The sequence below is a fragment of the Apodemus sylvaticus genome, chromosome 3 (assembly GCF_947179515.1).
Source record: "Apodemus sylvaticus chromosome 3, mApoSyl1.1, whole genome shotgun sequence".
In the NCBI taxonomy this organism is placed as follows: domain Eukaryota; kingdom Metazoa; phylum Chordata; class Mammalia; order Rodentia; family Muridae; genus Apodemus; species Apodemus sylvaticus.
In genome coordinates, this window is record NC_067474.1 from 59896567 (window position 1) to 59909726 (window position 13160).

The 13160-nt window shown below is 49.9% G+C and overlaps 1 protein-coding gene across 1 annotated transcript in view; it reads right to left on the bottom strand.

The window, feature by feature from the left end:
* Nucleotides 1–13160, bottom strand: part of Coro2a (coronin 2A) — a 53670-nt gene that overhangs the window by 26911 nt on the left and 13599 nt on the right. The gene's annotated exons all lie outside the window — the stretch shown is intronic.

Consider the following 13160-nt stretch of genomic DNA (forward strand, 5'->3'; position numbering starts at 1 on the left):
TCTTTTTGAGGCAAGGCCTTAGACCAGGCTGGCCTGCAACTCATTGTATAGCCCGGGATGACCTAGAACTCATGATTATTTTCCCTTAACCTCTTGAGTGCTAGGGTTATAGGTCATGCCTTCAAGCCTGGTGATTACAGCCAGTTCTACAAAGGCAGTGGTCCACTCTGAGGCACAGCCAGGTGAGCAGGCTATCACTGTGGTTATAGAGGAGGCTATTAGTCATAGCTATTCATCTGTTTGCTGATACATTAAGGCCTTTCCGTTTTTTCAAGTATGAACTCCCAAAACAGAGGGGCCACAGAATATTTGCTACATCCCCTACCCCATCTTTTCTCACCAGACAAGATCTCCAACTAAATGAGATCCAGTGTTGTTCTCTGAGGCCAGCCAGTCTGGCCCCCAGTTACAACTTTATCTAGCTATGACTTAACTCTGATGATGTAGCCCTTGGAGTCTCCATTTTCTTATCTATAAAATGGGATAACACAAGTCTGTCTCATAGACTTGTGTCTCTCCTGTGGAAAGGGAGCTGTTGGCCCCCATGTACCAAACCACCCAGTCCCGAGCAATGTGACTGTCAATGCCCATCTGCCCCACCCCTGTTTTATTTCTATTGCCAAGGTTTGTCCAGACCTTTGAAATGGGGGAGAGGTCACTGAAGTGGGGGAGGATGGCATCTAGTAAGGTCAGGGCATGGGAGTGTCTGTACCGTGTGACCATGTGAGCCGTGAGCCCAGCACTCTCACAGAGCTCTGGAAGCGCTGGCATTGTCCCAGGTGCGTCTGGGACTTTCTGCACAGGGACCCTGTTTGCATGAGGCTTTGATGACTCAGCATCTCAGCAATGGTTTCACTTCTCCTGCTAGCAGGCACTTGTCTGCGCTGTCCGGGCCTGTATCCTCCATGGGAGCCTTCTTGGGAGTGGCAAAGGGACGGCTTCCACTTGCCATCCTGTGTGTGTGTGTGTGTGTGTGTGTGTGTGTGTGCCTGTCGCTTTATGCTATGGGATCAGGCTGGAGGCTAGGAATCTCCACCCTGAAGAGGCTTTAGTTGGCTCTAGGTTTAACACTCCAGGGAGTTATTTCCAAAAGTCTGGCTGTGGGCCAGCTGGAGACTATCCCATCCCCTACAACCTCCCTGAGGCGGGGGAGTACTATCTGTGTTTGAGGATGGGAAATGGAGGTGCAGGGGAAGCTACGTGATCGAAGCTGATATGAGCAACAAATGTGGGAAGTCAAAGCGTATCTATCTTCCTTCTGTGAGGGGTGTGTGTGTGTGTGTGTGTGTGAAAGGGTACTGTTGGTGGGGAGTGTGGGGTGAGGAACAGATTTTCCTTCCAGCTCTCCATGGCCCCCTTCTTCACCCAGCCCTGCAGGTAACAGATATGGAACCCATGTTGGGAGGGGCAGAGGTCCTCCGACGGGGCATGTTCCCTGGTGCCACTGAGGGTGGCTTCGCGGTGACTAGGACATTACCTGATTTGGTTTGAGCACAGGTGGGCTGGGCCGGAGTTTGCTGTTACCATTCCACATCTGCTAGCTTAAGTTTTCCTTTTGTTTCTTCCTCTTAAAATCTGACCTTGTGGGCACAGAGGCCGCTCCCTGTAAGTGCTTTTTGGGGGGGTCCGAAGCACCACCTTCTATCATAGCCTGGTTGGTAGAGGGAGATTAGAAAGGCACAATAGGTGTGGGGCAGCTGCTCGTAATCCCAGCATGGAGGCCAAGAGGTTAAAGTCAGCTCCAGCTACACAGTGGATTCATAGGCCAGCCTGGGGTACACAGCAAATTCAAAGACTAACCTGGGCTACTCAGCAAGACCCTGTCTAGCAAAACAAATCAAATCAGACCAAACCAAACCAAACCAAACCAAACCAAACCAAACCAAACCAAACCAAACCAAACAACTAAACAAGCACGACTTTATTTGAACATGATCTTCAAAGACCAAGAATTATCGCAATAAAACCTGACTGAGGTACACCCCACACAGAGACAAAAATCCTTGGCTTTTATCTCACAGAGTACTTCATGGCCCTGACCATGCATGCCCCAACCCTGAAGGGAAATCTCCCTCAACGGGGTCAGAGAACAACTTTCAGTAGACAGTTCTCTCTTTCCAGCTTGTTGAGGTTAAGTGTTGTTTCTACCACGATGCCACAGAAGTCTTCTGCCTGCCACAGTGGCTCTCCAGCTGCCAGTGACTTCTCCTGCCTTTGCCTCGCATCTCACTAGAGACCTCCTGGCATTATGGATATGTGCACGGATGGATATGTGTGCTGTGGAGTCTGGCTTTTTACGTGGGTTCCGGGAGTCGAACTCAGGCCACCAGGCTTGCAAGGGAAGCTATTTTACCTGCTAAACCATTTTGCCAAGTCTCTTTTTAATACAGCCCAGATCCCTAGTGAGGGCCCAGTCCATACCAGATGGGGCGGGACAGCTAGCCTGTGGAGCTAATCAGAGCCTTAGGAGCCCCCTCCCCCACCCAGCTCAAGTCTTTGTACTAATGCCTCTGCTTTCTCATGGTGTCTTCCCTTCTCACAAGGAAGAAGGAAGAACCCACAGGTCCTAGATCCTTCTGGTAAAAGTTGTCTCAATACGGAGTGTCTCTCAATCTGAGGCCATGCCCTAACTGAAACCACAACTTCTTGGCACGAGAAATTTTAAAATTCTGCTTTCTCTAGGCCAGCAAGTGTCATAGGGACTCAGGCAGCCTGGACCTCAGTTTCTGCTCCCTACTTCAGAGGAAGAGGAGACCTAGCAGTTCCTCAGGACAGTGACCAACTAACTGTACCAGTCTGCCAGGAACCATGTACAAGGACAAGGAGGAGTTCTTGTGCTCTAACTAAGGAGCTAAGGTAGAAGCATTTCAGGTTCAATTCCAGCCTGGAAAAGGAAGTAAAAGTCTGCTTCAAGAGAAAAACATGAGAAAGGGGTTGGGTGTGGCATCTTGCCATTTAGGTTCTAACACTGGGGAGACTTAGGTACGACTGCACAATTTTGAGGCTAGCCTGCACTACATAGTGAGATTCCCATCTCAGGAACAACAAGAAGGGTTTGAGGAGACAGCTTAGTGGCAGGACACTTACCTATCATGTGCAAGTCCCTAGGTGTAATATCTAGGACTGCAAGAAAAATAAAAACAAACCTAAAATCCCAAACCCGAGGTTATTCCAGGTAGACAGGGACAAGTTTGTCGCTCTACCACAGGTGATGGGTGAGTTCCTGAGAGCCCTGACTTTGACAACTTGCCTGTGAAAGAGGAAGCTATGGAAACGAGAGAGCCCAGCATCCTAAACCAGAGACTAGAACATTCTAAGGCAGAAAGTTCCAGAAGGTTTGTAAAGAGGTGACTATGATTTCATTCAATCGCCAGTCCCTACCCAGGGCTGGCTCCGGGCTTACTTTGTGCCCAGGGCTGGAGGGCAAGAAATGCGTGTCTGGGCCACTGCTTCACATTACTGCTCTCTGAGGTTACCCCACGTCTGAGAAACACCAAGTCTGAGAGGAGACGTGATGGTGAACCTGAGGGCTCATAATAGGGTTGGCATGGCTGGAGACTTAGAACACTGGGATAGACTGAATTCCATCATTGGCTGGACATAGAGGGTCAAGCCTCTAATCCTAGCAATGAGGTGACAAGTCTACAAGTTCAAGACTTGCCTGAGCTACAGAATTGCCTTCCCTCCAAAAAAGTAAAACAAAACAAAACAAAACATCCTCAGGTCCCAGGAGATTCCTGTGTTTATTTAGTATAAAGAGGGACTTACGGGGACTGGGAACACAGCAGCTCATGGTAGTCTCCAAAGAGTGACATCACCAGAGAGCTGGCCAAAACCCTCTGTTCTTGGGCTCTGCCCCACCCCACCCAGACAGAATCTGGCACCCCAGGATGCAGGGTAGAACCTGCTATATCTTAATTAGTCTTCCCACGGGTTCATGCTCTGTAATCACGTCTGATTCTGGAAGATATAATGGAGCTCTGAAAACATGGGTCAATCTCAGCAGCTTAGGAACTGAAAAAGCAGCCATTTTATGTCCCTCTTCTTACAAAGAAGACCTTGCTAAAACCTGAACCCAGCGCCCAGCAAGCTAGTGTTACTCTGTACAGTTCCACCAACTGGGCGAAAGGTGCTCGCCAGGAGGCCGTTGGCAGGCTCCAGAGTACGGGAGGTTCGTGTTGAATTTTGTAGTTCTGACACCTCAAAAAGACTCAAAGAACCAAAATGAAGGGCCAAAACTATAAAACACTTTGAAAAACGAAAGGCCAAACTCAAGATCCTAGATTTGGTGGTGACCGAAAGCAGTCCATGAGAGAAAAGTCAAACTGGACCCGAGGGATTAATGAAAATGTTCATGTATCAAAGACACCATCAGTCATGTAAGGGCAGCCTGGATGGTGGGGAACTATCTGGGATGTGGATTTGGAAAGTGTTCTACCAACAGAACAAGCAGAATCCCGCAAACCCAACAACAAAGAGGACAGAGAGTCCATCTGGCTTGGTGGCAAACACCTGTAATTCCAGCACTCAGGAGGCTAAGGCAGGGGATTGCTGTGAGTTGAGGCTAGCCTGGGCTACAGAGTGAGACCCTGTCTCAATAGAGCAAAACAAAATGCAGAAAATCTGGCTGGTTTCTTCAACAGAAGACAAGGCCAAGGGAACCTGTCCAGACTGGAAGAGCATGGGTGGTGTGCAACATGGAGTTCTGTGGCAAGTCAGAACCCTGATTCCAGCATTCAGCCCCAGAAACCCAGTCTGAAGCAGCCAAACAACTGGAATGACAATATTAAATATCTTTAGGGGTGACAGCAACACCGTGGCTGTCAGTCTGATCTGAGAGATATAGGCTTAACGGTCACAGCTTCAATCATACAGCACCGGGGGCTGACTCTGAAATAAGCCAGGGGGTTGGAGATGTGACTTGCTTAGCACACACAAAGTTCCAGGTCCCATCATCAGCACCACATAACACCTGGTGTGTGCCATACAACAATATTCCCAGTGCTCAGGAGGTAAAGGCAGGAGGATCAGGAGTTCAAGGTTATCCTCAGCTAAATCATAGTTGGAGGCCAGCCTGGGGTATGTGAGACTCTGTCTCAAAAAGAAAATAATAATAAAGAAATAAAGGCTCCAGGCTCAATCCCCAGCACCCTCACAAATTATAATAAAGTAACCCGGTAGGCAGTGGGGAGAAAAAAGTTTTCATCCCAACCCTGAGGGCTCTGCCCAACAGAAAAGTGGTTTTCACCCAGTGGGTTGTGACCCATTTGGGGCGTCGAAAGACCCTGCCACAGGGGTCACCTAAGACTATCAGAAAACACAGAGAGGTACATCACAATCCATAACAGCAGAATTACAGTTATGAAGTAGCAACAAGAATAATGAATGGTTAGGGTGTCAGCAAGACGAGGTCGCAGCATCCGGAAGGTTGAGGATCACTGGATCGTGAAAGTACAACTTCTACACTAAAGTGAAAACTCATCACATTAAATAAAACCTGAAATTCAACTGAGCAGACACCCCCGCCACGCCTTCCAGTGCTCAGTAGCCATGCCTGTCTCTGATGGAGTGACCATAGGATGTCACCACTGTGCTGTCCAAAGACAGCTCTGCCACCTCCTAGCAATTTACAGACACATCCCCATCAGTAACATCAGACAGGACAACACCCCCGCGGTAAGTGGCTGGCTACCGCTTCCTCTCTCGCCGTGTGTTGGGGATGCTCCAGGTATACACAGCCTTACAGCAACACAACCCCATGGCAATGAGACCTCCTCACTTTACAGATGAGGAAATTAAGACACGGGGAGGGTAAGGATCTCACCTGTATCATGCAACTAGATGGTGACTGAGCTGGAAAGAGAGGCTAAGCCCAACTCACAAAAAGACTTCCATAGGCCTGGCCTGAGGTTCACACATAAATCAGACATAAATCAGAAAGCACAGGGAGAGACACACCCAGCTCACATCTAACAAACAGTTGAGATGGCAGCATTTGGGCTGCAGGCCAGTCATTTGACTTCGTTCAGGAAAGACATGTGTCCAGAACCAAGTATTTGGATCCGAGAAGATATTCTAGACTGGAAAGTGGCCTCTTTGCATGAGCAGCTTGAGAGTCTGACCCTTGGCACCCTACAAAGTATGGACACACAGACACAGATATGTTCAAAGCTAAGGAACAAGCTTACTGGTCAGGAATAGTTCAAAGAGGAGGAGGCTTAGGGCTTCGGGGAGGTGGTGGCTTAGGGAAGCCCTCTGGCTCGTCTGTCAGCACAGCCTGGGGTGGATTCTGGGATCCCTCCACAATATCAAGTATCCTAGTGCAGGCACAGACACCCGGTAGCCAGCAAATGCACACAGAACCCAGCCCAGTTCTCAGGTCTGTCTGCTGCCTCCCCTCCCCCTCCGTCCTTCTGGTCTGGCACAGACGCATCCCACAGGCACATACACAGATTGAAGCTGGCGGCAGCCAAGGGAGAGCCTTTCTGCTTGATCAGATTAGGCTCATCAGGAGGGAGAGCCTCTCCCCTTCCCCCTTCCCAACTGTCCAGAGCTGAGCTTAGCAGGCAGGGCAGCTCCACAGACGTCCAAGGCATCTCCACAAGCTGACTTCATGCCCTGCAGCTCCTGTGTTCTTGGGAAGGGGTCTGTTTTTCTTCACATGTGAGTTCCCATAAACCCCACCATGAACCCCCCTTGGCCCTCAAAGGCTTCTGCTGGACTTGGGTGGTGGGTCCCATGCACCCCTCACTTTTTGTGCCATCTTCCCTGTACCCCTGGGCACTATGCTTTTGGATACCCAATCTTGGCACATACCTCTTCTCCCTGAACAGTCTGGAATAAAGCCATAAGGGCCAGGTATTTGGCTGGCACTCTCTGGGCTCTGAAGATGACCCTGCCTCTTGTCCTCCTTCTGCTCCAGGTTCCAGCATAACACCCCACTCCAGATCACCCCATTGTATGAAGTACTCATCTTCATACTGGGGGTGGGGTAGCCAAAGCAGGGAGAGAGGTGCCAGGTTCAAGATGTATCCTGTTGGTTGACCTACACTTAGCATCTCCCTGTTCTGTTCCGTCTCCCCTATACTTTTTTTTTCTTTTTTTCCTTTCCTTTTCCTTTTCTTTTCTCTTCTCTTCTATTTTCTTTTCTTTTCTTTCTTTCTTTTTTTTTTTTTTTTTGAGTCAGGGTTTCAATACATTGTCCTGGTTGGCCTGAAACTATTTAGACAGGCTGGTCTTGAATTCACAGAGATCTCTCTGCCTCTGCCTTCTCAGTGGGAAGGGCCATCATGTCCAACTTAGCAGGTGTTTCTTAACGGGTCATTCTAAAACAAATCCTGGTAGTAATCTCAGCTACTTGCCAGGAGGATCAAAAGTTTAAGACCTTAGGTTGAAGAGATGGTTCAAGGGATAAGAATGTGTGCTCTCTTCCACTGGATCTGAGTTCGATTCCTAGTACCCACTTTGGTGACTCACAATAGCCTGTAAACTCTAGCTCCAAAGCTCAGGCCTCTGTGGACAGCTCTCTCTCTCTCTCTCTCTCTCTCTCTCTCTCTCTCTCTCTCTCTCTCACACACACACACACACACACACACAGCTTAGAGCAACCAACAATCCTACCAACCTACTAAGCTAGGACACCTATGAATCACGTCAGTAACTACCACAGCATACCCTGTGCAATAGTGGCACAAATACCTTGGCTGTAACCAATAACTTTCTAATTTGGACTTACCCAGTTAACAAAAGGAAAGTCATGCCTGGTACTGGAGACCAAGCCAACTACTCAGTGCTAATGAAACTATTGTTATTACATAGATACACAGTTACATAGAAACCATTGTTATTACATAAAGTAACATATTGTTATTGGTGGCAAATCTACAACCACTTATTTACTTTACCAGCATAATCTCTCTAATTTGTCTTTAGACCCATAGATAAGAATACTCTCCACTCCTTATCAAGGAAACTTCTCTTTGTAACAGGCTGAGAGCACCACATAAAACCACAGCCAATCAAAGTGCGGAGTTGTGGAGCCCTGTCTCTATGGATACATCTACAAAACATTTCTGTACCTAAGGCACAGGGAACATTGTGGAAGAGGGGGCAGAAAGATTTTAAGAGACAAAGGATCAGGGACTTTGCTCTAAGATTATGTCTCCTAGTAACACCAGAAGCTACACCCATAAACTCTCTGCAACATGACTACTCAAGCATGACCTAAACAAAGATGGCACCAAAGAGTGTTCTACACTGGATGGAAAAGCCCATGAGACCACCTCAACCCTACACAAAGAACTATAGCAACTGTGGAATGCTTGGAGTAGAGGGGTGTTCCTCCCTGTTGGAAGAACACACCAACTGACTGTCCAGTGCCAAATGGTCAGCCTGAAAACATACATAAAGTAACATGATACGGATTCAACATATATGTATTTGTGTATGTACAAAAACATATATGCACAAAATAACAACTCGCGACAGAAGAGGTCATGAATTTGAAGAAGAGCTGAGGTAGGTATATGCGAGAGTTTGGCGGGGGAAAGAGAAGGGAAAAACATGGAAATTAAATTACAATCTTAAATTTTTAGAAAAAATAAAACTGAACACAACAAATATATATGTATTTTTGTTGTTGTTGTTTTGAGATGGGGTTTCTCTGTGTAGTTCTGGCTATCCTGGAACTCACTCTGTAGACCAGGCTGGCTTTGAACTCAGAGATCGGCCTGCCTCTGCCTCCTGAGTGCTAGAATTAAAGGCATGCACCCCCCCAGCCATGTATAATGTATATGTATATATATGTATATGTATATAAAATAAAGCAGCTTGGACTACAGTAGACTGCTTGTCTATGTGTGAAGCACTGGGTTCCACCCCACACATACCTATATCATTATTTGTCCCCCAGGCTCTGGAGGACCAGGGCGATGAAAGCAAACCATCTTGCACCTGCCAGGCTCATAGAGAATGCTCCCTGCCCTTTCTCCTCCCACCCACAGGAACGTCAAGCTCAAATGGTTCCTCTCTTGGCTTCACTCGCCCACAGACCAAAGAGCCCACAGGCAGAGGCTGTCGAAACCTGGCTGGAAAGGTCACTTTTACAGGCCCTCTCAGCAGAGCGGTCAGGACTGACTCTTATAGCATGTGTGCCAGGCAGGTTGGAGTCTTAATTCTGCTATCGATGTGCTCTATCCCCCTGGGCAGATCCAATTTCTCTGTCTTTCCATCCACTCAATCAATAATTGTACCCCTGGCCTGCCCACCAATGAGGGTGATGTACAGAGTCTGGAGCCCACATGTGACACAGCCAGATGCTCACAAATCCCACGTGCACCATCCGTCGGCTGTCCCAGCCCATGGAGAGAGCTGGCGTCTTGCTGCCTCAACCTCCTGAAAAGCCAGGACAGAACCTTTTCCTATTTATTATTCCAACGAGGCCCCAAGACAAACTCCATGCTTAGGTTCTTTATCTGGGGCTTTCCAGATGCCAAGAAGCTCCCTAGATGTCTTCTGGAGGTCCAAACCGGCAGGCACCGCCCTCTGTGCCTTGTCTAGCGATTCACATATCCCCCAGATCTACCTTTGGGCAGAGAAGGCCACAGGTCTACGCAGGGAAGTGTCTGCTTAGGGTCTTGCAGGGGACAGAGAAGGGTTACGGTCTGTAACTTCAGCTCTAGGATGGAGACAGAGATATCACCCCCCCATGAACCCACAAGTTAGCCATCACTTTCTGTTGCAGGGATCAGTGGTTCACAACCAGTCCTGTAGAGGTTGCCACTGCCCTGTGGTCCTGGTGTCACACTAAGAGCCATGGGCCAGAGGTAAGGACAAAGTAAAAGTGATTGAACTGGTGGGTGTCTGGTTGTTGACTGGGGTGTGGGAGACATGGGAAACCATCAAGTACAGGCTTTGTGAACAAGGCTGAATGGCCTAAGCGGAGGTCTGCCTATTTTTCCCCTGAGGCTCAACCCTGGGCTTCAAGCATGCTGGCCAAATGCCTTACTACTGGGTTACAGCCCCAGTTCCCAAGCTGTACTCTGAAGCAGGAGACAGTGACCTGGGAACCCAGGAGAAGCATCAGGAGGGTGCTTCAAGGCAGAAGCAAGGCCCTGCAGAAAGGGAAGGATCTCGGGTGGGAGGCAGGGCTTATGCTGCCCGGCCCAGAATGGCATGTGAGATGCGTGTACGGCTCATGGTGTGTAGGTGAGCAGAGAAACAAGAGGGTCTGGGTCCGTAGTCTGTACCTGGGGCTAGGGCGGAGAGTGCTGCAGCTGGCCAGGGTGCTGAAGGTCAGCCTGGGGCCTGGCCGTGTGGAGGAAGGGGGCCATCAAAGTTTGTAAGTGGAGACTTGTGGCCAGAGCTGCAGATGTCCAGCTTGCCTTGTCCAGAGGGCCGAGAGGGGATTTTCTTTCCTCAAGCTAGGCTGGTCTAGAGGAACTGAGCAGGTGTTGCTGCATGTGGACCGGTTGCTGCGGCTGCTGCAGAGCACAGAAGTCTGCGGGCATCCTTGGCTATGCTCAGGATGACCTGTGACTAGAAACCCCAGATCCGAGCACCTCCACTCTCAGCCCCCACAAGGAGGGTCATGGGAAGTTCTTCCCTGCTTCTCTCTCACCTGCTTGTTGCCATGGTGATAAAGGCTGCTGGTCAGACTTAATTCCCCAGGCAGGCCTGCAGCAGCTGACAGCACCTTCTGCTTCGTCCTCCCAAGCCCCACCCAGATCCTCCTAGCAGGCTTGGAGGCCAGAGGCCAAACAGCATCTCCTGCCAGATTATAACTGTTATCAGCTAGGAGCTGGGGGTGAAGAGTTCAAGAAAAAGATACCATTGTCCCTAGGAGGAGGTGCTTCTGCTTCAAGATAGTGGGTTATGTGGGGGAGGGAGGGGTTAGAAGGGGAAGGTGGGGTGACAGAATCTGGTTTACATGGTTTTTTTTGCGTCTGAAATTTGAAACTCCGGGGGAGCTGACTCTAGCCATATGGACACCCCACCTTACAGTTTCTGACTCAGGGTCTGGGAACCCACAATTCTAAGTTCCAGCGGCCATTGAGCAGCTGGTCTGGGGACTGTACTTGAAGAACTGCTGCCCTGTGTCCTACTTAGGATCTGAGCATTCCCTCCAGGTCACCATCCATCTTTCTCTTCACCATCATCCTAGGAGGGCAGAGCCGGGTCACACCCAGTCTTCCCTGGTGGAGTGGACAGTGTCAGTCTTTCCAGCCACTTCTCTGTGAAGCTCCCAACCTCCAGCTATTCTTGGGCCTCAGAGACAGTTCTTGATGGACTCTTAAGAGGTGGGGGCTGGGACAGGCTGCTCCCCGCTGAGGCTTTCTCTTCTCTTTGTCTTCCCAGCTACTCGGGGCTGGGGAACCTGGCACAGGCATCCTGCTGGCTGAGGCGTCTCCTCTGCTGCAGGACATGACAGAGGGACCTTCTCCCCAGGTCCAGGCAGCAACAGCTCTTCCTAACCACTGTCCACTTTTGGAGATGGGCCAGCCCTGGCTCCTAGTACTCTATCTAACAACAGGGAACAAAGAGTGTGTAGCCTGAGCCTGCAGGGAGCCTTGTGAAGGGAGACTGGGGAGAGAGGAAGGGCTTGATCTGCGTAGGAAACATGTCAATCCTACCAGGACTCAGCATATCACCAGTAGGGGTGTGGGAGCCCCCCTGCCACACTCAGACTTCATCTCACCACACGCGGGCCTGGAGACCTCCCTTGGTTTCTTCCTCTGACGTGGAAGATGCTTTAACATCAAGCCCTTGGCACCCTGCCCATTCCAGGTGTTCCTGTAAGAACCGCCTGTTTTAAATAAGGAACTATGGGCAGCGGGCAGAGCTCAGCCTGGCAGAGTGTTTACCAAGAATGCATGAAGCCCCGAAGATTGGTCACCCACCAGCACAGCAGGAATCTGGGTGTGATGACACACGTCTGCTGTCTCAGCCACTTGAGAAGTAGAGACAGAAGGGTCAGAAGCTCAAGGTTATTTTCAACTACACAGTGAATTCAAGGCCAGGAATTAAAAACGTAAGGAATGGCAACTTTTACCGAGTCCTTGCTGAAAGTCAAGGCTTGGATCTAAGGCGTTTGCAGTGAAAGTGTCCTGGGCTCTGAGCGGGGCTGGGGTAGAGCGAAAGTGTTCTCGCTGCTTTACCTCTCGGGGTGGCATTTGTGTGTGTGCGTGTGCATGTGCAAGTGCTGGGGGGTGTCACATGTCTCTATAACTAGATGAAATCAGAGAAGGTCTGGTGTACCCCACAGCCTACCATTGCTTACTTAGAACCTCGAACTCTGGCTGAGTCTAATTCTCTGCCAGATCCACTCACTAGCTCTTCCTCTCAGATGGGCCAGGCACTGCACGAGGAGGCAAGGGTAAGGCACACAGTCCCAGTGGTGACCAGGCTCAGTCAGGGCCAGCTTGGCTCCCTGCCTCTCTCTCCACACCTTTCCTGCTCAACTCTGAGGGGTTTGGCTTGCATCCTGCCAGTGATGGAGATCTCAGTCCTCTGGGAGGGCATTTTTCTGGCTTCTGCTGCCATCAGTCCCCGGAGTGCCAGCAGTCATCTGTGGCTTCCACAGTAACAGCCTCACAGCCGTCGGAGGTCCCCGACCAGGGACTACTGGGATGGCTCGGACGCGTAGGCTGCAAGCTCCTTGTGGGACTGTTTCCTGTTTCCTCTCCAGTTTCTGGTTGTCTTCCCGTGGTGTGTCAAGCTGTCACCCCACCCAGTCTGGATCCCACACATCCTAGGTGGGAGCTGGGGATCCTCAGTAGAACAGGTCCTCCACAACTTAGAATGATCATACGGCAAGATCCAGGAGGGGAAACTGAGTCAGCACCTCACTCATGACTACCAGGGCAGAACTGGGAACAGGAATCGGGCCTGCGAGTCTTCTAAGACAACGAACAAAGTTTCCTTTCATCCTGTGCCTGGTTACAACACCAAATATTTCCCCTCTTATCTCTACCACTCTAAGTAATAGTGGGAACTTGTTTGTGGAGGGACAAATTCCAAGGATGGCTGGCAGAGGAGAAAAGGCCTTATGTGGAAAGGTCAGGGGTCAGGCACATTATCAGAATCCTCTGGGGGGGCGGGTGTCAGAGCTTCTTTTCCCTTTAAAAGAAGGGCTCCATTATGTGGCTCAGGCTGGTCTTGGG